Raw genomic sequence first — 27,149 nt, forward strand, 5'->3', positions numbered from 1 at the left:
CTGGTCTGTCCGCGTGCTTCAGCTTCTGCTGACCTTCTCCGGATCTTCCTCCGTGCATTCGCCAAGCAGCAATCTTCGTCCGGACACGAGGTTAAACCTGCATCGGCATCTGCAAGAGAAAGGAAGAACATTACTCGTAGCGCATGAACCAGAACGCTGTGCATACTCGCCAGACCTCTGAGGTTCTTCAGTTGTGCTGAATCCCGGCTCGTAGCATGAGCGCTCATCAGTCTACTCCTGCAAAGGAAAGGAGGATCATTACTTAGTGCGCTTGAGCCAGTAATGCCGCGCATACTCACCGGACCTGCAAATCAGCAATGCCGCGCATGCTCACCGGCCCTTCAGAGTTCATCACACTGCGCATACTTACCCAAGGTACCTTTGGCATCAGAAAGACAATCTAAACAGTACCAAAACCTGAACTCTCCGAAATACCTGCGCAACGTCCTCTGTTTGGCAAACTCCTTGCTAGTGAAGCAACTAGCACTTAGAACACTACTGCACTCGCTGTGAAGTCTGAAAAGCATGTGGCCCCTGAACGTGGCAAACTGACATTGGCCATCATACCTACGTGTGTAGGACTACGGATCCTCCCAATAGAATTGCGCCCATGCGAAAGGCAGGATGGAGTGCGCACCTGACTAAAAACTAAGGTAAGTCTTTTCTTTTGGGGATATCACAGCACATTTCTAGGGAGAAGGGAGGAAGCTCCAGGGCATCAGGATAACCCAGATCTTAGTGTGGATCTTTTATTTGACAGGAATTCCTCCGGGTTGGAACAAGGGAAGTGTGCACTCAGGGTCAAAGGAGATGTTCCATAGCTCCTGCAGAGACATTGTGGTAGTGACATTTGTCATCAGTGCTCTATCATGCAGGTGCTAATGGTGAAGAAGTGGAAGTTGCTTATAGTGGTGCAGAATGTGAACTCATAGCTCAATTGCTTACCCTTTCTGTTAGACCTGCCACTACTCCATCTCCTACCTTGGATGTTGTTATGCACAATAAGGTGATTGTCTCTGTGGTTGTTCACCCTTCTACCTACTTGTTGGATTTAAACTTGTATTTTCCAACTTATGAGTCTTCTGACATTCCTATTGATCCTCCTGATGATCCTGTCGATTCATTTGATACCCAGGAAGGTAATCCCTCACATGATCTGCCCTCCAACCCTCATACTTCATCAATCCATTCATGGTTGGGCAGAAAAAGCACTAATAGCTGCAACTCTGTATCAATGTCTGCTGCCTTGGAAAATCTGCTGTCTACTCTTCTCATATGATCAGATTCAACTCTGTCTCAACTTATCTTAAGTCACAGGATATTGCCATAACTGTCCATGCTGTTGCCCTCAAATCATTGGACATTCAGTCTTGGCACTAGCCGGCTTAGTAAAAATCAAATCAGCCAACAACTGATTCCAGCTCCCTCTGCTATACTCAAGCCTCTGGTACTGGCTAATGCAGCAATGGACAAACTAGTGGCACCCAAGGAACCAATATAAGTCCTGAAAGCTAACAAAGCCAACATTAGTCCACCCAGGAACAAAAGGAAAGTCACATTTCAAGCAATGAAACAAGCTAACAAAAGAGCTACTACATCAAAATCTGAGACAGCCATGAACTTTAGCCACAATATCAGCATGGTAGCTGGAAAGGCTTCTTCAACACGATTCGCTGTTGCCCCTATTGACACCAATTTTTCTGCAGATCCCAGGACTTAACATTGTTCCCATTAATACTATGCTGGGCTAAAAGTCATACTCTCTCGGATGATTCCCTGTAATCGCGATTTGTCTTGTCTGGTCAACCTCTGGATCCTCCTGTTGACACTATTGGGCTTCTCTCACCATGTCTTGTTAAACCCATGGGAAGGCATAACTGCACTGTTCAGACCAATTTTTATATCTGGGATCTGAAATCTCCATGGAGAGATCCCACTGCAGTGCTTGCTGCTGTTGGCACGGTAGTCCATAAGCCTTTGCTGGACGTTCCCCCTGCCTCGTTGTCCATTTTACCTATTGTTGTCCTTAAGTAAAAGGTGGGGGCACCAAATCCTCCTAAGCATGTAGGGGGTGACAACGTCTGGTGAAAGACTTCACTGCTGTGCATAACTAAAACACTTGTTTGCTGTTCCTACAACTACACCTCTTTCTAACGCCCCTGCTGGTCTAGCAGTCGGCTCTGTATTTACATCAGCGTTCAGCGTACCCATCTTTAGTGACATGTACTAGGCCTGATGCAGGGCCAAATCCCTGAGCTCCATTAAGGGGCATACCGAAAGGGCACTGCAGATCAGGAGCCTTTTTCGCATATATCAATTTGACTTCTTGAATAGGGCCCAAACACTGGAGTGGTTTCATTCAATTATCCCACTACGTTCTACCTGCAGCAATGACATCAGGGCCGTACCTCAATATGAGGATGCCAATTATGTCACCTCATTTGACTATCTATCTCTGGATTCCATGGTTGACTATGCCATTGATCACTCACAATTGTTTTTCAGATTTGGCTATGAATGTGTTTCCTTGAGCTGTAATATCCTCCAACCTTTGATGTATGGGTTGGTCCGGTGGTTGGGCCTAAACCTGTATTCAGCAAATGCATAACTGAAGCCGTGCCTTTCTATCTAGTGGGTGTCCCCTGTGCTCTAGCCAAGCCCTACTCTGTGATAACTAACACTCCCAATACAGACATGGGGGAGGTAGCCTTTTACACTGCCAACCAGGATACCCATTGGGAGTGGCTCACAGGGAAGGACCGACAGAGAAGCTTGAGGGGGGCACACACATCAGTCATAAAATGAGGGTCTGTTTGGGCATGTGGATTGCTTTAGTGTACTGGCTCTGCAGGAGACCTGAATGGTTGACCCGCTGGTGTTAGATGGGTTGGCAATACCCCACAAGCTTGCAATCAAAATCAACTGATCTTGGGTGTCAAAAAACCCTTGCAATTAACCAAATCCACTGTGGTTCACCAAATATCCTGATTGGACGGCTGTCTGGGATTAACTTGCCTGGGGCACGGGATATTCTGCTTGTTAACATATATGACCCAACATATGCTCTCCCCCACAATGCTGTTATAAAAGACCTGGTGGGGTGGCTTTATTCTGAGGCTAATGTTCTTACAATTATCCTGTTTGGGGATTTCAAATCTAGGATTCCAAGCAATCAAGACTCTGAGACTGGGAACATGGAAGCACATTATAATGGCCCGAGTCGCGTGTCGAGACTTGATCGTAGCTGTTCCAGAGGTTGGTGTTGGGCAACTGACCTCTATTCACAGGCTTTGTTATGGTGAATGGGGCCTGTCGTTCTGGCTGTCCACCACAGTACACGGAGTGCTCTCCTTCCAGCTCCAGCATCATTGATTACGAATTTGTGGCCAATGATCCATCTGTCGTAATTGATATGGGCAAACACTATTGTTTAGAAAGTGACCTTTTCCTTCCATTTCATCTTTAGACATGGCGTGTTCCAGCTATGGTGATCTTAATACAGGGTCTGTAATCCTCAATTTAGCAATGACTAGAGTGGGTTGGAATCCCACTAGAATAGAAGCCGAAACTGCAACTGCACGCAGGGTCTTCTCTGATTTTCCATTGATGGGGCCCATTTCTACACTGGGTGAAGATGTAGCAGCAGGCCTCGCGACAGTAAAACAATTTGAGGGCCTCCTTGCACAGGTTTCCCAGAGATTCCCAATGGTTAACAAAGGGACTAATCATAGGGCCGCTGGCACGCTGGCCCTGTTCAGCTACACAGATACTGCTATGATCGAATCATACACAACAAAAAGAGATTGCTCCGCAAAGAACTGTGGAAACCGTTGCAGGAGGTGGCTGAGCCAGAGGCTCACGCTGGGTCAGCTACCACACATACATTTCACAAAATAGCATTAACAGCCTAGGCGGCAGAGCAGAAGCACAATAGGCAAAGGAATGTAATGACATACCATATGTAGCAATACCTTGGTAGAGAGGGATCCGTCATGGGAATACCTTTCAATAAACAGCGGACGGATACATATCTACCTTTAAACTACCTACAAAGTATGAGGGGTAGAGATAGGCACAAATATAAACGCTAACCATGCTTTAAGCAATCAAGCATTTCCACCTAAAGGCTTTCTATACAAGGGCAGGATCTATTTGATTCTGTTTGGGCATTAAGGGACCCCACTCTCTAGACGCTTTGTTCTAAAATCTGCAATCTGAGGAAAACATATGAGTCCCATTTGTCTACTAAACGTGTGTAAATGTAGTTTCTTTTTAGTCAACTTTAATCGTCCATGGTACCCTTGGTCTAAAACCCCCACCTATGGGTGCCACTCTTTAATCACCCCTATCACTGCCTTTCCTTTGTCACCTTTTACCACGGATTATCCTCTTCCTTTTCTCTTCCCTCTCCAACTTCAACTCTTCATCTTTTGGGCTGACCTGCTTATTTGTACACATGATGTTAAAGGTTTCTCGCTCTTCAGTATAATAAGCTTCTGGTGCATTAGGCTTGTAAATTGTACTTTGGCACTCAGCTATTGAAATGGCACATCACTCTCCACATTTTTCGGACCCTCTCTTCCCTGCTTAAAGGCACTCCTAATGGTAATTCCAAATTGCACGCTGCTGCTGCGACCTGAAAAACAATCCTAATGACGTGGTGTAGAGAGGTAGCACTTGGCATTCCGCTTGAAGTGTATCTGGTTATCTTCTTTCTCCTGCACTATGTCCATTCCGGTCCTATCACGAATGCTGTCGTAATGTCATGTCATGTTAGGAATGTGTCTCAAAGTGAAACCTAGCTGCCTTACATCCTGTTTATCAGTGTTAGATGTGCTCCCTCAGTGATCTAGGTAGCTCCTCACATGTTTTCTAACCTGGTGTTGAACAAATGAAACGGTCCTGCCCATCCACCACTGTTAGATTATTGTGCTCTATACAACAGTACTCTGATCCAATTGCCCATTGCACTACACCGTCAAGTTTGGAAGAGTTCAGGACTATGGGCCTCATTACACGTTGTGCGGTAAAAAACTCAAATTACCGGAATGGCGCTTTTAACATGTCCGCCCTCGCAAGAGGGCGCTAATAGCGTACCATTACGAGTACGCGGACACGAGCATAGCGCCATGCCGTTAAAGACCCTACCGCCATGCCGTTAAAGACCCAAAAAAGTGACTTACCGCCCTCGACGAAAGTGCAGATTGCACCTCCGCCCTCATGCTGCCTGCAAATAGCGGTCACCGCAATTAGCGGTGACCGTTAAATTGCGGAACCGGAAATAGCGTCATCGCACAGGAACGGGAAAGAGCAAGGCGGCCATCTTCAAAAACACAATCCATTGCCATCCTCTGCCCCCTAGACCTGTTTGGAGTAGGTTGCAGTTGCAAATCATCAGGGACACCTTCAACATGCCCAAGGCATTTAAAAAAAGCACTGACAGGCAGCGCAAAGAAAAATTTACATCAGAGGAGTTGAACATGCTGACCCAGACCCTGGCTGACAATGCCGAGGTTGTCTTTGCCAACGACATGCGGCGGCCGACACTACTAAAAAAAAAGGCCAACTGGGATGAAGTTGCGGTGAAAGTCAGTGCAGTGGGCACCAGCACCCCCACTGTGCGTGAGTGCAGGAAAAGGTGGGACGACCTCAGACTGCGGGTGAGGGGCATCCTTGCCGAAAACCACCGAATAGCCACTGCAGGTGGAGCCGGTTCACCCATCAAACTAAAGGAATGGGAGGAGACCTGTGGAAACCTAATCGCAGTGGAATCCATTGAGGGAGTAGGCACTATGGAGCAAGGCGTGGGAACCACTTCGGATGGAGGTGGGTGTACACATGACAGGATGCTATGTGAATGTACTGTTCCCCCGAAATGTGAGCCCAGAATCCTCTCATGCCTGGACACACATCCACCCATGCATCCATCCCTGCTCATGTCAGTGTCAGACCCAAAAACACACACATGCACACATCACCAGAGGCAAGTGCCAAACACAACCATGCATGGATGAGGCACTAAACTGACACATCAACTGCATCCACAACTATTAAGTCCCAATGGCCACAAGTGCATTATTGATGTATTCTGCATGAAGTACATAGAAACGTAACCAATGCCATCCCCCTTCATGTCCCTGACAGGCTCACATACAGACGGTGAGGATGCCGCAAATGCATCCCATGCACCGCCTACAAGTAATAGATCAAGGGCACAGGACTCTGAGGACACCCCCACGACATCAAGGGCAAGGGGGGAAGGTTACACCTGATGAGTGTCAAGCATCGGAGGAGTGCCACTGCCAGGATAGAAGTAGCCACACCACTAACTACAGCCCCACCACCGGAGGTGAACCCACAACCACCAATACCAACCATGGAAGGCTCACCATCAGCTGCGCCAAGCTCCGCAGGAGAGGCAGCCGCCACTGTCCCCCTATCTGATCTTGAGGACACATCAGTTGGCACAATGGAGATGCACACCCCAAGCCCCCCTAGACCCCCTGAGCCAGCACCATTCCAGACACCTGGGTCTGATGTTACTGGTGAGGACAACATTCTAGCCATAATGTCCCCCATGGTGGCTTCACCTGCTGTCATGGATGCATCTGAGGGCACAGCAGCCACTACACCATCACCCAGCACTGCCCTCAAGCTGGCCACCTTCCGGCAGCGTCAACAGGAACTAACTTGCTCTATATAGGAGGCTGCCCATCTCACGGAGGATATTGTGGAGACGGCAAGGCACTCCAGTGAGAGGATGGAGGCCTGTACTGACAGGCTGTGTGAGGAGATAGCCAGACTTAGGGAGGTCCTCACTCGAATAGCTGACACAATGGACCGCCACTTCACACCACCAGGACAGTCTGCCACGTCGTCATCCGCCGGTTCAACGCAGACAAGCCCCCTCCGCCGCTGAACACGCACCACCAGGCGCATGTCTGGACATCCTCCAAATGCTGCTGCAGACAATGGCCAATAGGGGGTTAATGGCGATTCTTCTGCGTGCATGGGCCAAAGCAAACATGGCAGACACATGAGGAACTGTTGTGGGGGGTGGGTGGAAGGGTGTTATGGGTCTGTTGTGGGGGGTGGGTGGAAGGGTCTTATGGGTCTGTTGTGGGGGGTGGGTGGAAGGGTCTTATGGGTCTGTTGTGGGGGGTGGGTGGAAGGGTCTTATGGGTCTGTTGTGGGGGGTGGGTGGAAGGGTGTGATGGGTCTGTTGTGGGGGGTGGGTGGAAGGGTGTTATGGATCTGTTGTGGGGGGTGGGTGGAAGGGTGGTGGGATGTTTGGGGACATGCACTTTTTCATCTTTCTGTTACTTAATACACTGGTGTCTGATCAAAACACAGGCTTGGACATCTTCATTGTGTTTGTGTAATTTATTGGAGACAGGGTTCATTGCGTGCTTCTAAACATACACCAGTGCATTACTACTCATATCCATGTGACAGTACCAAAACATGTTCCTCAGAATATTTGGTTGATCAGATGCTGTCTCACGGCATGTCCCTCCTGCCCATCCCCTCTTGCAAGACCTGCATCCCCTTCACCTCCGTCCTCATCACCATCATCATCTTCATCAGGTACTTCTATTTTAACGTCAGGGGGCAGTGGCACATTCCGTCTGATACACATATTGTACAGCATGACACATGCCATGGTGATCTTGGCCACCTTCTCATTGCCATACAGGAGAGCGCCACCAGACCTGCTAATGCATCTAAACCGTGACTTCAAAAGGCCAAAAGTCTGCTCGATCACGATGCGGGTATGGGTATGTGCACGATTGTATTCCTCTTCGTGCCTGTTCTGTGGGTTCCGTACAGGTGTGAGGAGCCAGCTCTTCAGGGGATAGCCCGCATCACCTGTATGGGGGAACAAATGGGGTCCTGTTACTGTTCACCTCAAGAGCGGCCTGTTCATATCACACAAATTGACGTTGCATTGTGATTCAAGTACACAGTCAACAGCAGACATGCAGATGGTCCGTGTGACAGCAATGTGCAAGGGTGAGCTCGACCCTGCAAGTTGACATGCCCCATTATTGCCTACAGCAGTAATTGACATGTCCTAGGTGAGGTAAGGTCTTAGGTGTCCCTGGGCCCAGGCAGATTTGGTTCCTCACTGTTGTTGTACTGCCATTCCAACATAGATGTTGCCATGCAGTGAGGCATCACTTCAGTGGTGGTAAAGGTGCGTGGTGAAATGCTATGTCTATGGCTAGGGCTTATCCCTTTGCATGCATCATAGGGCACATTGCATTATTGATGTTGTGCTGGACTGATTCCGGATGACTATCTTGATGGCACGTATGAAATCTGGGTATTTTGTGGCATGGAATGTTGTGCAATGTGTATGTGGATGGATGTTTGATGTTACTAGACCTGAAATGTCATCTGTGTTGTGTAGCTCATACTTGCATGTCGGTTCATCTCAAGTACGTTGCGGCCTTCCCAGATGGACATTGGCGTACATCTGTATGTGCATTTTGCAGACAGACGACAAGCTATACCCAGTTGGAGTATGTATCTCCCCCCGCCCCAATCACACCCAGTTGGAGTATGTATGCCCCCCCAATCACACACAGTTGGAGTATGTATCTCTCCCGCCCCCCCAATCACATCCAGTTGGAGTATGTATCTCCCCCTCAATCACACCCAGTTGGAGTATGTATCTCCCCCCCCAATCACACCCAGTTGGAGTATGTATCTCTCCCCCCCCAATCACACCCAGTTGGAGTATGTATCCCCCCCAATCACACCCAGTGGAGTATGTATCCACCCCCAATCGCACCCAGTTGGAGTATGTATCTCTCCCCCCCCCCAATCACACTGCCATGTGCTTGCCCTGCTACTCATCAAGTAGTCACAAACGTTGTGCGGTTTGTCGCTCCATGTAGCGTGGGATAGTTGAGTTCTGCAGGACCATGGAATCATGGGTTGATCCGGGAAATCGGGCACAGCAATGTGTGATTATCTTGTTGGCATCACATACCATTTGGACATTGATGGAGTGGAATTGCCTCCTGTTTCGGTAGACCACTTCATTGCGATGTGGGACCACCAATTCCACATGTGTACAGTCGATGGCCCCGATGCCTGCCAGTGAATAGAAGCAAACTTTGGTGTTTGCAATCTCCTGGGTAGTCCGTGGCATGGATATGTGTTTCAGGTGCATGCTTCAGGAGGGCATCGAGTACCTGATTCAGCATGCGTGAGAATACTGGTTGGAAGATGCCATGCATCTGGCCCACTGTATGCTGGTAGGTGCCTGTGGCCAGGAAGTGGAGCACAGTCACCACCTTGAGTAGAGTGGTGATGGCAGTTCTGATGTCTATGAGGCTCACAATGTCATCGTGTATCATGTCCACGATGCTGGTGATGGTATCCCGGTCCAGGGTGTGTATCTGCTCAGGGGTTAGGTTAAATGGACTGGCTCTGATCCTGGGGATTGGTGGGTGCCTCTGTGGTATGATTAGGTGCCGTGGTGGTGCTTGCTGTGCCTGTCTTGCCCTCCTCCTCCTCCCCCTGCGTCTCCTTTGTGCTGCCTGTTGTTGTTGCAGCTGTGCTGCAATCATGTACTCCAGCCCATGTAATGCTGCTAGTATTGGAACCATCTTGGTGTGGGAAGGAGTGTGTGAAGGGGTGTGGTGTTCTCCTTTTGAGCTGCCACAGTCTCCATTGCCTCCACCTGTGCTGATTGTGTTCACCTGTGGCAGGTGGGAACACTGCTCAGTTCTCTTAACGTGTGGTTCGCGATGCCGGTATTTGCGCCATGGCGGTAAGGGGTTTTGGGGGCTTTACCATGCCGCTATTGGCATGTCCGCTTGCCTTGTGATGCTGCGCTAATAGCGGCATGGCGTAATTTATGGGATGGTGGGTCACGCGCACGCGGACTGGCCGCTATTAGTGGCACCGTACTTAGCGGTGCCGCTAATAGCGGTGAGTCAGGTCGTAATTCACATGGGGATTTAACGTTACCAGTATTCCATTACCGGTAATGTTAAATCCCTACCGCCTACCGTGTAATGAGGCCCTATGACTTCTGATGACTGCTTTGCCTTCTCCACATTCTTAAATTGGTTCCAGCCTAAACCTGAATCTACCATAAGCACTTTCATGTTTCCCTTTTCCAAAACTCTTGCACCCTAAACTACCCCACCAACTGCACTGCCAAGGGGGCACAGCAGAAAACAATTGCAATAATAACATGTAATCCTGGTTTGCCAATTACTGACAGCTACCTGCACTTTAGGTCTTATCAAACAAGTACAGTCATCCTGTTATGTTCTTATCACACAAACGATTTAATCTTTATCCTCCAAAAAGGTAATTTGTCTTTGGTTAAAGTTCTACAAATATAGTGGCTCCTGATGTCTGTTTCACTGTGACACTAGATGTGCTATTACATCATCACAGTACAATTATGATTCTGAGAAACAACAACAAATCTGCTATCTTTCGATGCTATCATCCGAACTGTTATTATGTCCCTGCTCTCAACTCTGCCACACTACTGCTTTCCCTTATGGCTCTGCCTGTGTAATGCTCCTCACTATAGGAACAACCATGCATCAAGACGGCAGTGCTCTTCTCCAAGCCCGTTTGCCTAACACCATTCAGGCCCCCTCGATTGGGCCTCCTCACTCTCTTTATATGGAATGCCTGTCTCTGTTCCCACCAGTTTCTCTTGATAAGCAGCTCAAACCAAAGCCTGAGCATAATTTAAATACCAGATCTGCTTCCAGGCACGCCTCTAATGATCATGAGCTTCTTCAAGATTGTGACATTGCCCATTACATAAACCTGGTTCCCTGGCGACTTTCTTACTATCATTGACATTTTTATCTCTCTTTATAGCTACAAAATTACCTAAAAAAGTGACCCAAAAGCCCAGATGGTGGTATCACCTGGATCCACCCTGCATACCTCAATTTAGTGGAGATTGGTACTATGCCCATCTGCTCTCTTGAAGAACTTTTATGCAAATGCTGCCTTAACTCTGATCCCCATTGAAATGCACCAATTGTTAGGCAGAATTATATGCAGTTCCCTTTGGGAACACCACACGCAATTAAGATTACAAGTGACAGTACAAATTCACCTTTGGTACAAGCCTGTACTACACAGTAAAGTGATAGCGATGACTGAGCAGCCAGACTTATCTCAAGAGTAAGTGAGCAGTATCAATAATTACACAAAGGACAGCATTTACTATGATTCAAACCAACTAACTCAAGGTTTCTGAGTAAAAGAATATACATTTATTTACACATCAGTTGTAAAACATTTCACTAAAGTAAAGCAGTTGAAAAATCACACTCTTAATACACTACACCAAACCCAATAGATTCTGGACAAGTTAGGCTCAAAATGAAGTGTGTGCAAAATGGCACTCCAGCAATTTAAAAGGGAGGGAAAGACACAGTTATCAAAAACAGTAGCAGTACCAATAAGTAATAGGCAGAGCAATCTAAAAAAAGGAACTACTGTGAGGAAATCAATTTGATAGGCCTGGGCCAATGTTAATGGGTCACAGTCTATTGCTCAAGATCACAGAGTTCAGGGTAGTTTGCGGTTAAGTCTTTGCCAAGAGTTCAGGACGAAGTTGGTCAACAGAAAAGTTAGTTTAAAGAATGGAGAAGGACAAGACCTTGGATTGGCAAAAGGTTTCACACACTTTCACTGCGGCTGAATACAACAGACAACCGGATTTCAACAGTACTTTAAATGTAGACGAAGGCTCTAGCTGAGGCGGACGTTCCTGGCAGGTCTTGAAGGCTCACGGTTCCTGCAGTGATAGTCGGATTGACACGAAGTAGGAAGACTGGCGGGTCCTGCACTGCTCAGGGAAGAAACCAGCAGCAGAGCAAAGCAATAAATTAAAGGTGCGCTCCTTAAAACACAAGCAGGGTCAGTTCCTCCTGGCTATCCGGTTTACTGTAGCTCTGTACATCAAATTCGACCAGAGAAAGGAGAATTGGCAAGCAGTTTGGTAAACTGGTTGTTCCCACGAGCTCAAGGGGAAAAGATTCCTTGAAGATCTTCCCTGCCGTTGGAGTATGAAGATTCAGACCCGCAGCAGGGCTTCACCGGGCGGTTCAGTCGTTGTAGGGCTCCTCTTCTGTCTTCTTCTCTTCGGTCTTTTGTTCCAGTGGCGACTCTGCCTTTCCAGCCCCAGAGACCTGCTTTTTATTCAGTTTTCCCCCATTCACACAGCCTGGCTGTCAATCACACAGCAGAGTGGCTGTCCCTCCAGGACAGTCACCACAACCAATCAGATCAGAGTGCGACATGGGTCTTCAAGGAGACCCTGTGCAGGGAGTCCTAAACCCCTCCCTCACATCCTGTCCCCCCCAGACATACAGGCGCCTAAGGAGGGCTTCTGTGTATAAGCCCGCAAAAGGACGGTGAAAAAATGAACCTAACCTGGTTTGGCACGCAGAGAAAAACACGAGAAAGCCTTTTACAAAAAGAAATGGCGACTAAACCCAGGTGGAAGCATATAAAACTGTATATAGTCTAGCGGGTTTAAGTTTGAGGCTACCAAGACAGCCTAAAACAATACCAGGGCTATTTAAGATAACCACAGTAGGAAAATAGGGTAGTTACTACTGCCACCAGCCAAGTCTTAATGAAAAGGGAGTGAAACAATTCTCCAAGAGAAACAGACAAAAAGGGAAAAGTATTAACCCTTTCCAGAACTCTATTTAAGATAGTTTGTACTGGGTCTGTGAGTTTTAAAAGAGACAAATAAAGTCAATGGCAACTTTACATGTTCAGGAAGACAGTAGTCATCCCAGAAAATGGAGTTGGAATTAGGAAGCCAAAAAGACAACCCTGTGTCACTGCACTGGAGGTGCTGTGAAAGACAAAGTAAAAAGTGAGGCTCCACAGTCTATGAACACAAGAAAATGATAAACACACACAGCAAAACACATGTAAGAGTGGGAAAAACGCTCACACGCTTATCAGGTGAAAAAAATAAATCCTAGAAATCCAGCAAAGCGGCTGAGGGACTCAATAGGTAAGGGAAATTAGCCATTTTGGAGAATTCTCCCTAACACTCGCCACCCACCCCCCCAGACTAAGGGACAGGAGGATTTAATCCACTCCTGGACAAATCTCTACCTCTTGTCGGTTAAAAACATCCTAGAGAGACCATCAGCATTTTGGTGGTGGCATCCTGCTCTGTGTTCAATGGTGAAAACAAACCCTTGCAGGCAGATTGACCATCTCAGAAGCTCTGGGTTCTCCCCTTTCAGTGCATTAACCATCTCAAGGGTTGGTGGTCAGTTTGAATCACATAAATAGATCCATACAAGTATGGTCTAAACTTCTACAAAGACCACACAATGGAAAAACGTTCACACTCTATGGTTGCCCACCTTGTTTCTGGTTCCTTCAGTTTCCTACTGATGAAGCAAATGGGGTGCTCCCTACCTTTCTCATCCAGTTGACTAAGGACTGAGCCTATACCTGTATTGGAGGCATTTGTCTGCACAATGAAGGGTTGGTGATAATCAGGAGCTCTTAGGACTGGATCTTGACAAAGGGCTTTCTTCAGGTTTTCAAACGCTTGAGTGCACTCCTCATTCCATCTAACCTTTTTAGGGAATTTTGGAGAGGAGGTCACATTAAAGGGATAAGCTATGGTCCCATAGATCTCTATGAAATTCCTGTAGTACCGAGTGAGACCTAGGAAAGCTCTCACTTGTTTTTGAGTAGTAGAGGTGGCCCAGATTTGTACAGCTTGTACTTTGCTAGGCAATGGCCTTATTTCACCTCCTCCTACCTCATGACCAAGGTAGACCATTTTGCTCTGACCAATTTGACATTTACTTGCCTTTATGGTCAGATGGGCCTGCTCAAGAGCCTGCAAAACATATCCTAAGTGATCAATATGTTATTTCCATGTAGGGCTGAACACTGCAATGTCATCCAAGTATGCCATGCAGAAGTCCTCCATCCCAATCATAACTTGATTGACCATCCTTTGGAATGTAGCAGGTGCATTCTTTAGTCCAAAAGGCATAACCTAAAACTGGCAGAGGCCTGCTTGGGTTGAGAATTCAGTTTTCTCCTTGGCATGGTCAGTCAGGGCTATTTGGCAATAGCCTGACGTTAGATCAAATGTACTGAGGTACTTGGATGAACCAAGTCTATCCACCAGTTCATCTGTCCTTGGCAAAGGATGGGCATCAGTCTTAGTGACTGTATTTAGAGCTCTATAGTCCACACAGAATCTCAACTCCTTGGATCCTGCCTTTGGTACTAGAACAACTGGACTAGACCATGAACCTGTAGAGGGCTCTATAACCCTGAGATAAAGCATCTTGTTGACTTCTTCTTTGATGTGGGATCTCACATGTTCTGACATTCTGTAACCTCTGCTTTTCACAGGTAGACAGTCACCAGTGAGAATATCATGCTGGCCCCAAGGAGTCAGGCCTGGTGAAAGTGAAAACAGGGAGGCAAACTGATTTAACAGAACTTTGCACTCCTCCTGTTGTTTAGATGTCAGTTGAGAAAAGGGATTGACTCCTTCTATTTTCTCATCTAAAGGTTGGACTCTGAGGAGGTCAGGTAGAGGTTCACTCTCCTCCTCCTCTTGAGCTGAAGATAGAAGCAAAGCTCCCACGTCTGGTCTCGAGACATACGCCTTCAAATGGTTGGTGTGAAAGACTCTGGGAGCTTCCTTGGGTCTGCCTAAATCCACCAAATAGTTCACCTCTCCAAGTTTGCCCACAACCTTGAAGGGTCATATCCATTTGTCCTGCAAGGCCCTCTGCCTTGTTGGCACCATAACTAATATGAGCTGGTCTTGAGGAAACTCAACCATGCTGGCCTTCTGGTCATGCCAATGTCTAACCAGAGCCTGACAGCTTTTAAGTTATCACTAGCTTCTGCCATCATGTGTGACATTCTCCTCTGGAGACCTATCACATAGTCAGTCACTCTGACTGGCTTGGGAGAAGGAGCACTCTCCAACCCCTCCTTAATCAGGGCCAATGGACCTCTGACTGGATGGTCATAGAGAAGTTCAAAGGGACTAAAACCAACTCCCTCCTGAGGGACTTCTCTATAGGCAAAGAGAAGGCATAGCAGTAGAAGGTCCCACTTTCTTTTAAGGGGTTCCGCTAAAGCAACTATCATGCTCTTCATAGTTTGATTAAACCTCTCTACCAGTCCATTTGTCTGTGGATGGTAGGCTATAGATAACTTGTAAGTGACACCACAGTTTTTCCACATGGCTTGCATGTAGTGGAACATAAAATTGGATCCCCTGTCGGATATCACTTCCTTAGGAAACCCTACTGTGGTAAAAATACCAAGTAGATCCTTAGCCACAGCCTGAGCCATACCAGTCCTCATAGGTATTGTTCTGGGCATCTTGTAGCATGGTCTACTACAACCAGCATAAACCTGTTCCCTGAAATGTGTGAGGGTCAAGGGACCAACAATGTCAATGCCATCCTCTCAAAAGGAACTCCCACCACTGGGAGAGGCACCAGGGGTGCACCATTCTTGGCTCCACTCTTGCCAGAGGTTTGGCAAGTGTGACAGTTCCTAAAGAATTTGTCAACTTGTGAGCCCATCTCAGGCCAGTAGAAGTATAAGGAGAGCCTTTCCTTGGTCTTTTTGAAACTCAAATGACTAGCCAAAGGTATGTCATGGGCCAACTGTAGGAACTGGAGTCTGTTAGCACGGGACACTACAATTCTTTTGCAGTCCCCAGGCATAGACTCAGTCGGTTCACTGTAGAAGAGGCCATCTTCCCAGCTTAACATATGCTTTCCAACTTCTTGCCCATCAAGTTGGATAGCAGCATGTTGTCGAAGAACTTCGAGAGTAGGAAACTCTCTTTGTTCTCTGCTGAAGTTTGCCCTGTTGGGTCCACCTTCTGCCAGTAAAGACTGCAGCTCAGGATGGTCAACAGGGTCAAGATCTCCAACCAAAACAGTGTCCTCCTCCAGATCTGATTCCTCAGAAACTGGATCAACCACACATGGCAGCACCTCTCACTCTGCCTCAGCAGGTGGGAAGAGTCACAGGTGTGACTTTGGACAACCTTGGGGATGTCCTTGTTCATAGAACAGCGGTGCTGTCTGACTTTTTCCTTGAGGTTTTGGGTTTCCCCTTTGCATCTTTCTTTCCAGAAATAGCAGTGATCAACTCCTGTGGAATGGGAGTGATAGTTTTCTCTATCAACTCCTCTGGAGATCCTCTTAAGGCCCCCTTCCTTGCAGGCATAGTGAGCACCTGTTTCCTTTTACTGGGAGGCCAGGGGGTACTTGACACAACTCCAAGAGTTTCCAGGTCATTACCCAACAGGACTCTCCCAGGCACTTCACTCTGCACACTAACATGTATCTTGACAATCATATCATTACACTGGATGAGAGTTGGTAACTGGGGAAGCATTTGCAGAGGGCCTCCAGCTAACTTGGTGAGGCATTTGAGTGCCTTAGCAACATCCTCCACCTTGAAAAATGATTCATCCACCACAGTTATGCTGGCTCCAGTGTCTTTGATGGCAGGAGTCTCCTGGCCATTCATAAGAACACTAGCTTTATAATATTCTTTAGTATTATCTGGGCTGGAATTATAGACATCTAAATTCTGTTGTTCCCACAAGCCCAGAGATACTAAAGAAACACTAGCTGAGACTCTCATAGGTTCATCAGCCAGTAGGTGAAAGCTTCCACTTGCCATAGGTACTTCTTCCTCTGGGGAGAAGGCTAAGGAGACAGTGTGGACCCTTGAAGGTTTACCCTTACATCTGTGATCCCCTTTCAGATGGTCAGTTGCCCCACAAACATAAAAATGTTTTGATGAATGGAGGAATGTTCTGACCTCCATCTGGTTTGGGTCCAGATGGTGCATTAGCCTGATTTGGTTTCCCTTGTGGTCTACCCTTATGTTGTTGTTTGTGGCCCTCATTTGGAGTGGAGGTCTTAGAATTGGCATGGAGGTCTTAGAATTCTCCTTGTTATCTATCTTTGGCTGCTTTACCTCATCCTTCTTCTGAGTTGCTCCGAATCCTTGTGAGTAGCCCTGTTGGTAACCCTACAAGTCAGATGCCTCATAATCCATCCTATCCACCTCCCCCAACTCCATCACAACATCAGATGCAACAGTGGGTAGCCTAGAGAAGAGCCAGGTAAGCAACTGATTCCATGTAAGACCTTGAATCCCTTGGTTATATTCAAACACTGCCAACCAATCCAAAATATCAAGCTTAATTTCATACATACCCACAATTTCTTTAGGCCTACGGGGTCTCTTAGGGCTGGAAGACCTAGAAGAATCTGGGAGAGAAGCATTTTCAATAGACAACCTTTTCATTTCTAAGGCATGGTTCATCTCCATTTCTCTGAGCTTAAGCTCTTGATGCTTTTGTTCATTTTGAGCATTTAAATGTTTAAATTCCAATTCAAGCCTCATCTTTTCTATAGCAATGAATTCAGGAATGAGTGTAGGACCTGTAGGGGTTCCAGTGGACAAAGGTTGAGGTGGCTGAGCAGGTAGGGAGAAGTGAGACCTATATTTTGAGACACATCTACTTCCTCTAACTCATCAATAATAGACATATTATCATCCTCATTATTTTCCACATTTTCTGAGGGGTCAGGTATTACAGACCTACCCTCCAGACTTTGTTTCTCTAACAACGTTTCAATCAATTCAGACTTTTTGCCTTTGGCAGAGAGATTCCTTTCTCTACACATATTTTTCTGATAATCCACAGTGTAACTCTGGAGGGTCTCCTGACTGTAGCTTTCCATATCAGGCATGATTAATATTGCATTTTAGTTATGTTTAGCTTTGTGGTTAGTCGATCCAAGGTAATAGCAGCACTCTAAGTGTAATCACTATACTTGATCCTCACCGCTCTACACCAGTGTTAGGCAGAATTTTATTCAGTACCCTTTGGGAACACCACACACAATTAAGACTACACATGGCAGTACAAATTCACCTTTGGTACAAGTCTGTACTACACAGTAAAGTGGTAGCGATGGTTGAGCAGCCAGACATATCTCAAGAGTAAGTGTGCAGTGTCAATAGTTACACAAAGGACAGCAATTACTATGATTCAAACAAACACTGACTCAAGGTTTCTGAGTAAAAGAATATACAGTTATTTTCACAGCAGTTGTAAAACATTGCACTAAAGTAAAGCAGTTGAAACATCACACGCTTAATACCACACCGAATAGATTCTGGACAAGTTAGGCTCAAAATGAAGTGTGAGCAAAATGGCACTCCAGCAATTTAAAAGGGAGGGAAAGCCAAAGTTATCAAAAACAGTAGCAGCACCAACATATGATCGGTTTCAACTCTGTCTCATCTTAAGTCACAGGATATTGCCATGACTGCCCATGCTGTTGCCCTCAAATCATTGAACATTCAGTCTTGGCACTAGCCGGCTTAGTATAAAACATCGACCAACAACTTGATTGCTTAACTCCGATTCCAACTCCCTCTGCTATACTCAAGCCTCTCGTATGGGCTACTGCAGAAATATACCAACTAGTGGTGCCCAAGGAACCTATCGAAGTCCTGAAAGCCAACATTAGTCCATCCCAGATCAAAAGGAAAGTCACATGTCAAGCAATGAAATATGCTAACAAAAGAGCTACTACATGGACATCTGGGCCAGCCATGAACTCTAGCCGCAATATCAGCATGGTGGCTGGAAAAGCTTCTTCAACACCCCTGGCTGTTGCCCCTATGGACACCAATTTTTCTGTGGATGCCAGGACCTAACATTGTTCCCATTAATACTACACTATGCCAAAAGTTGTACTCTCTCGGTTGATTCCCTGTAATTGTGATTCTTCTTGTCTGGTCAACCTCTGGTTCCACCTGTTGACACTAGTGGGCTTCTCACACCATGTCTTGTCAAACCCATGGGAAGGAATAACGGCACTGTTCAGACCTATTTTTGTATCTGGAATCTGAAATCTCCACAGAGAGATCCCTCTGCAGTGCTTGCTGGTGTTGGCACGGTAGTCCATAAGCTTTTGGTGGACGTTCCCTCTGCCTCTTTGTCCATTTTTCCTATTGTTGTCCCTAAGTAAAGGGGTGGGCACCAAATCCTCCTAAGTATGTGGTGGGGAGACAACATCTGGCGAAAGACTTCACTGAACTTAAAGCTGATAGCTGGAAAGTAGTATATTAATCAAAACTACTGACATTACTCTAAAACACGTTAGAACATTATTGTTCAGAGTCTGGAAAGTTTTGAAATAATCACAACCTCTGGCATTGCCCTGGACAACCCTTCAGACAAAGGTTTTTCAGCCTCCTTTCCAATTAGCAAAGGGGAAAATACAATAAGCAAATTAGGTCTGGCCTCGCCAAAAAGGTAGTCCAACCTTGACTGTTAGCTCCCATTCATTCTAAACATGACTGAAGCAACCCCAGAATGTATCCGCTTCACTTGGTATTATCAGTGAAGTATAGTTTATCTCTTTAGGCAAATCAGGCTCATGACCCACATCTGTGCAAAAATGTGCCACATAGCTGCTCAGGAAGTAAAACCCCCGTGAGGGGTGGGCCCAACCCTAACTTTCTTATGGCCTCCCTCTTATATAATGGCATACCCTGCTGAAAGATGATGGTCTGGGGTTTTGCCCAGGGATATGCCAAACGTTGTGATTCATTCTAAACGTTCCCTCTTCAGACCACACTCTAGAAAATGTCCCCTCCCAGTGGGACAGATATGCCAAGACATGCGTCCATGGACTGCTGTAAATTGAGACCCAAGGTACACCTACCTCATTGATGACACCCAAATAGGCTGAAACATGTCTGTGACTGCTTGTGGTCTCGTGCAAAAGGAATGTTCCTGCTGGACTGCCTCTTTTGAGGTTGGGACCAAGTCTGATTTATGTCCCTCCTCTAATGGTTTGATATGTTGAAAAGCGTTGGTCTGGAGGGTTGCCCAGAGCAATGCCAGAGGTTGTAATTAATGTAGAACCTTCCAATAATCACCTTCAGATGATCACATATCTAGCACTGTGTGTTCCACAGTTGCAACAATGTTTCAAAAACTCATTTCAGAGGTGAATTTCATCCCTGTGAAGAAGCTGCCCAATGGAGCCAAATTGACTACATGTTATATCAATGAAATAGTATGTCTAGATGGCTTGCCTTCGGTAATTGCCTCTTATTTTGGCACCCCAATCTATTGCCAAATCCTAGTCATCATTGTACACCAGATTGGGGATTGGGACACACAAGTCGTTAGCATTCCTTTCATAATCCAATGGGCATAGGTCGTTTACGTCCCAGCACAACAAGATTGGATCCGATTTCTTTGTTCAATTTTCAATGGACATGATTTTTTGTTTTCTCCGTATTGATTTCCAGATTATTACTTTTGATGTACTTTGCTAGGCTATCAAGTTGACGTTGCAGACCGATGGCCGTCTGATCCACCAAGATTAGATCTTCTGCGTACAGGAGTCTCTGTTATTTTTACTCCTATTGAATTCGGGAAAGAGCGCAGGTCCATCTCGTGACATTGAATGTCTGCTAGATTGGCATTGAAAAGGGCAGGGGCAAGCGGACACCCCTGCTTCACCCCTCTAGTTGTTGTAATTTTGGTGGTAATTTATTTGGAAGACACATTTGCAGAGAAAAAAGGTTTATCAACTAATTTGGTGTTGGTCTACCTTTGTCTATTCTATAGCAGTTTTACCTTGCCCGTGTTTCAAGTCTCTTTATTACAACCTACCATGCCCACTGCAGTTCAGAGCCTGGCACAGCAGATAGGAAGCCACGATTTCTGGATCTAGACCTCGTGGATACGTGATTGTGTCAAAAATCACTACAATATTTGTGACTGTTTTCGACTGGCAGTCTCTTTAATTTGTTGGTGTATTGTCCTCCTGGGGTTTGGTTCACTCCTTTCCTCCCTTCTCCTCTCTGGAATCATCCAACACCTCTGTGCACCTGTGTGCCTTTGGCTGCGTATTTTTGTTTTATATTCCTTTCCCTCGTGGGACTCCCTCTGCAGCTCCTGAAACTTTGTCAAGTTCCAGGGAGAGCCAAGCATTACTTTTTTCATTCTCTGTTTGATGTGAGACAAAGATCAGGGGCTCACGGGCAAGGTGAGTCCTTTACGTTAAGATGGTAAGATAGCTCAGCAGGCAAATTGCTTGCTGCTGTAATCTGTATTTGATCTGCAAGTAGGACTCCCGGTAAGGTTGATTCGACCTTTCATCCCTCCATCCTTCCAAGGTTGATCAAATGAGTACCATTTTCGATTGGGTAATCATAATTGTGCATAAAAAGGTTCAATGTAAAGTGCTTTGAATAAAAGCACTTCATAGATGACAAGTTATTATTTCTTCTGCCCAGGAAGGTTTGTAAAAGGCCCATTCATGCAGTCCGTAAACTCCAGTGGTAGGGCCCTGATTACTAGTGCCCCAGGTACAGCTGGCACTGTCTGGATGCTTTTGGCGCTGGAATGTGGTCAAGTTAGAGAGTGGTGGTGATGGGTTCCCATGATGCAGTGCTGTTGAGCAGCAGTGACAGCTTCTGGTTCAAAGATGCTGGTAAAAACTCAAGTGATGTCAGACCAGTGGCGCTGGAAAGATGCAGAGAGAAAGAAAACTGCCCTTTGGCACCTGTGACACTTGGAGTTCAAAGAGGCTGGTATCAAGGAAGGTGGTGTGAAGTTGGGGATGCTAGAAGACTTGATATATCTCCAATGGGGAGAGGTTGGACCTTTGGTGTCTCCTTCAAGCCGAATTCAGAGATGTGGAGGCATTCGAGCATCGAGGTGAGATGGCATCAAAAGATCACAATCAGCATCAAGATGGTTGGGAGTTGCAGGGAGGGCAAGGCATTACTTCTTCTGGGCTGTGTTTGCTAGGAGGCACAGTTCAGTGTATCAGGGGCAAGGTGAATCCTTTCTTCTGCCTTTGCAAACCAATACGTTTTGTAGAGTTCGCATGCATTCTCTAACCTGCAGTGGCCCTGTTCTTGGTGTCACTGCCTCAGTTGCAGTATGCCCCTCTCTTCCTTGGAGCCATCTGTCTGCACCTATATGGCAGAGGACTTTGGAATAGACTCTATACCTAACACAGTTCCATGTGAATCCTTTTTTTCAAGTATAAAGATGAATCAAATAAGAGGAGCATGTTCCCCTTTATGAAGGCAAAATGCTAGTGTGCATTGGTCCAAATCAAAATCACGGGTCCAATCCATCTTGCTATAAAAAGTGTCCATTCTCTTCTGTTGTCAAACAGAGTTCAATGACTTCAGAAAGTTTGGAAGTGGCATACATTAAAAGCAGCCCACGCAGAATCTAAAATGGTGGAACCTCTCTCAGAGCTAAACGTTTGGTCTTCTCTCACTCCACCCAATTCCTGGTTTATACTACTTAGAAAGTACTTTGGTAATCAGAAACCTATTAAGAGAGGGCCATTGTCAGTCAGAACTGGTTTTGAAGCACCTGTTCACAGGGGTCCTCATGGAGAGTGTTTCAATCTCCTGGAGGAAGTGACGCTTCCTGGGCAGTGATCAACATGGTTATTGTGGGTACCCCCCAGGCCATGAAGCTAAAACACACCCAGCCCTGTCATGAATGACTCCACTAATCAAGCTGACAAACATATGACATCCTAATGCTTGCGGCTTTGTAATTATGTAATTTCATTATCCACCATATCATGCCCAAACATAGCAAATATCTAGATATTGACATGTCACCAATTTTACCCAGAATTGCAGATGATTAAAAAGCTACCTCTGCCTGTTGAAACTTTGTGTTACAGCACTTCTGTCCGGGAATGCACTTGTGACCTATGAGCTGGCCCAGCTGCCACTGCAGGGCAGGCGCTGGAGATGAAAGAAGATGACCACAGCAAAAGGTACATGGTGTTTTCTTGTTTGAATGGGCTGCTAGGAAAATGGCGTCGGATTAGTAGGCCTTCCTTGCAGAAACAGAATTAGCAGCATTCGTTTTTTGCTTAAAATAAAAATATGTGTCAGGGTATCCCACCTCACCAAATGACATTCAGCCAAAGGTATGTTATGTTTAGTAGGGAACAAAAGAGCAGTTCTGATTAGTCATTGCGTAAATGTATAGTTTAGTGTAATTATGGGTAGAATGAGAGGATTGCTGGCTTCACAACAGTTTTTGTTTTTTAGGAAAATGGCATGGTAAGGTTAGGGCTGGCTTGGCTAATTCTGCTTGGGCAGACAGACTGCACTGAATAATATAAAGGAGAGTGAGCAGACAGTGCGACAAGGACAAGGGTGATATTAATGGAAAACTGATTTAGCAGATTTGGCAAAGGGTTATATATTTTGCAAAATGATTGGGATATAGACTGCTCTGTTGTGGGGTATGTGGGGGCGTATGCAAAAGGGATGAAAGCTAGTAGTGGGGTTGCATTAAGGAAATGTTCATTATGTGTAACAGCTGCTATGTGTAGTCTACAAGTTGCAAGTTCCAGAACCAGGTGACAAATGAACAAATTCATGTGATTTTGGATCTGTCACATCAAACAGCCTTTTCCACATACAAAGTTGTTTGTGATTACTTGTGCTATACATGTGAATTGTCTATGTTGAAGAACATGGAGAGTTGATCTGTATTTATAATGTTTGCTCACCTATATTTCGCGTGATCATGATGGTCCTATTTTAAGTGTGCTATCCTATCGACACTGCCATTTTGATTAAATTCCCCAAACTACGTTAAATATAAAGCAGTAATTGCCAAATAACCTTTAATGAGAGGGAAAATGTGGCACTTGTCCTAGGTGCCCAAAATGGAAGGCGCTTCACCTAGTTGCCTGATGCAAATAAATGAGCTATTTTGTTATGTTATTGTGATTTTTACCATGTAACACTCCCCTTTATTTTGTCTTCATATGCTCTGGCGGATCAGAAAATGAAGGAGGGATGAGGAGGGATAATTAGTGATAACTTTAGTTAGGAAAGAATTGTTGCTGTGTGTTGGGTTTGCTTTTAGTTAGCGTGGGTTTGGTGGTGTTTTGGTATGTGCGTCTGTATGCGGTTGTTTGCATGTCTGTGATTTAATTTTCTGTCTTGTGTTGGATTGAATTGGGTGTTGCAGAGTGTGTGCAGTTTGTCGTGATTTCAAGTTATGGCTGTGGCAAAGGTATGTGTGTGTTTTGTTTGGTGGTTAAGGGTGAGTTTGTAGGAGGCTTGAGGTTTTTAGTAGGGTTAGTGATGAGAGTGGCCTGTGTGCTTCTATGCGTGGGTTATGTTGGTTTGGCTAGTTTCACAACCTTGTATAGTGGTGTGCCTTAATATTCCTAATCTCATTAATCCAGCCCAGTTTTGGTTAATTTGGTTTTGGTTGTTTTTGGTTGTATGTGTCTCTCCTTGTGTTATGGTTGGGTGCATATCTCCAATGGTTTTTCCCATTTAGCTTGATGAGTTAAAGAGCCATGTTTGTATTAATTGTCTGAATTTCACATGTTCTTCTGTTATTTGTATTTCCTTTGATAGTGAGTTCCAAGGTTTTGCTGAGATGCAGGAGATTGCTAAAATGTCACATTTCCACTTTGAGTATTGATTTGTTTCGAGGTGAATTTCATTGCTGGACCTCAATCTTCTCTTTGTTTTGTCAGTGGAGATTTTTTCCTGTATGAATTCCACACCTTGGCCGGGAATTGCTCTGTGGGTTTTGCAGAGCGTTTTGAAGAAAATAATAGTTTTGTTGGTAGCCATTGTAGCGTACTCAGTGCTTGTGTGTGTGTTCTCTCTTAGTGAGGTTGAGATTAGTTTTGGTGCTGCGTTATGTATTCTCTGTAGTTTTTGGAGAGGTAATCCGGCATTCCAAGATAGATTGTGTTGGCTTAGTCTATGCTTGACATGTCCAGGGAGATGATGGCGAGTGGGAAGGTAAGGAAAGGTATTATCCGCTTGCTTGTTGCGTAGTTGGAAGAATCCCTTCTTTACTACCGCACTGACTTGTGGTTCGACAGTTAAGTCGTGGTCCATTAATATTCCAATGTTTCAAACTACTTTGGAAGGTTCTAATCCATTTGCCATTTCGGTGGGCCATGGAATGTGATATTGGTTCAATGGGTTATTTGCCGTGACATGATTTCTGTTTCATCCAGGTTGAGTTTAAGGCTGTCGGTGCTCACCCATTTTTTTTAATTATGTGAGACAGTTGATAAGGGTTTTGTCTGGTTACCCAGTAGCATCGGTTTTATAGATGATGTGTGTGTAGTCTGCATAGTTGTAGAAGGTGAGAACATGTCTTTTGATCAGATTGATGGTGGGATCATGCAGCTATCGAAAAGTAGTGGCAAGAGCGTGGAGCCATGTGGAACTCTGCAGGTTGTTCGGCCTTGTACTGAGTTGGAGGGGGTTAGTCAGGCAATGTTGGTTCTTTTTTTAGGAAGGATTTTAATCATAGCAAAGCCTATTTCTCAGATTCTTTTGATGATTGTTTTGTGGTGGATTGTGTCGAAGATTGGTTATAGCTCTTGTAGTATTGTAGTATTAGCGCTGATGTGATGTTGGAGTCAGCATTACTTTTAGGTAATCCCAGATGGATAGTAGTCCTATTTCTGTTTGTCTCATTGATCTGAAGACCACTTGCATTTGACATGTTCCAGTAGTATTCTAGGAGTTTGGCTGGGCACAGGATGTTTGATATTGGTCGTTAGTTGATTAAGTCTTTTGTGTTTACTGAGTCGCCTTTGAGGAGAGGTTTAATACATGCCATTTTGAAGCTTTATGGTACATTTCCTATTGCCAGTGAATGGTTAGAGAAATTCCAGAAGTATTCTGTAGTAGTTTTTTGGGTTAGTATACTCGTGAAAATGTCCGATGAGCAATGGTCTGCTGGTGAGCCTACTCTGTTGTTTTGATTCATTAGGCTTGTGTATTTCTCTGTCAAAACTGTCAAGCAGTAGTTTAGTCTTGTGGTTGGTTCCAAAGTTGGCTGTTTAGAGGTGTTGTTGGTGTTCTAAGGCTGAGGCATACTCTTCATGACTTGTTGATTGTGATTTTGTTTTTGAAATAATTTTCAAGGTCACCACACAATTTCTGTATAGGCGTGGCTGTGTTCTTGCAGAGTGTCTGGTTGCTTGGATCTTTGATGATCCTGAATATTTCTTTCTGGGTGTAGTTTCAGTTTCTATACGTTTGGTGTAGTCGATTTTTTTTTTTTTGCTTTGAGGATTTCTGATTTGTATAGTTATATCTGCCTTCGGTATGTGCATTGTTTCTTCCTGATCATAGTTTTCTTGTTGCAGTTTCATGTTGGTTCTCTTCAGTGCTAAGCGGGGAGGAGTGGCACAATCTTGATGTTGTTGTATTTAGCGAAGAGGTTAGCATTTTTTCAGGTGCAATATTTTCTAGTGTCAATCACAAAATAGCCTGGCCACCTGCACTCAAACTCCCTCTAACAGTATTCCTCAGGGAAAGTCATATTCATATATTCATTTAGAAATTCAAACACCTTCACAATGATGTTCCAATGTCACTCTCCCTTACACGCTGGCTCAAAATGATTATCCAGACTTGAAAAAAACAGTTCACTACAGTATTATGGGGTAGATGGCCTCTGCTGCCAGTTTGTAGTTAGCAAATGACATATGCTAGGATAGTTGGACCCAGTTCCTTTATGGACTAGCAGCGTTCCGCGTGGCATGAATGGTCTTTTTGCCATATGGAACACTGCTAACCCATCAGGGACCTGGGACCAACTGTCCCAGAATATGTGTTTGAATTGCTAAATGAATACATGCATAGGACGTGCCCTGAGGTAGACTGTGAAAGGGTCAAAACACTTGTTGGCTGTTTATGAACATTAAAGATGAAAAGAAAATGACATGAATTAATAGAATATCGTTTTGTGTTGTTGCAATTAACCTTGCTTTGTGAAGTTGAGAAGAAGTTTTGGCGCAGATGACAAGGATATGTTGCGATTAGGATTATATTGTAAGAACTTGGGCTGAGGTCACAGGCTTATTGGACCCTGCTTGCACATTCCAATCATTCTATTGATGGGACCACTATTCTACTCTTTTTAAAGGTTAGAACATCTTGGTAGTTAGATCAACTCAAAAGAAGCCCAAGTTAGTTGTCTGTTTAGTGTTTTTGTAATACATTTTTGGATTGTCTCTAGTCCA

The sequence above is a fragment of the Ambystoma mexicanum genome, chromosome 3q (assembly GCF_040938575.1).
Source record: "Ambystoma mexicanum isolate Mex_15411 chromosome 3q, UKY_AmexF1_1, whole genome shotgun sequence".
Taxonomy (NCBI): Eukaryota; Metazoa; Chordata; class Amphibia; order Caudata; family Ambystomatidae; genus Ambystoma; species Ambystoma mexicanum.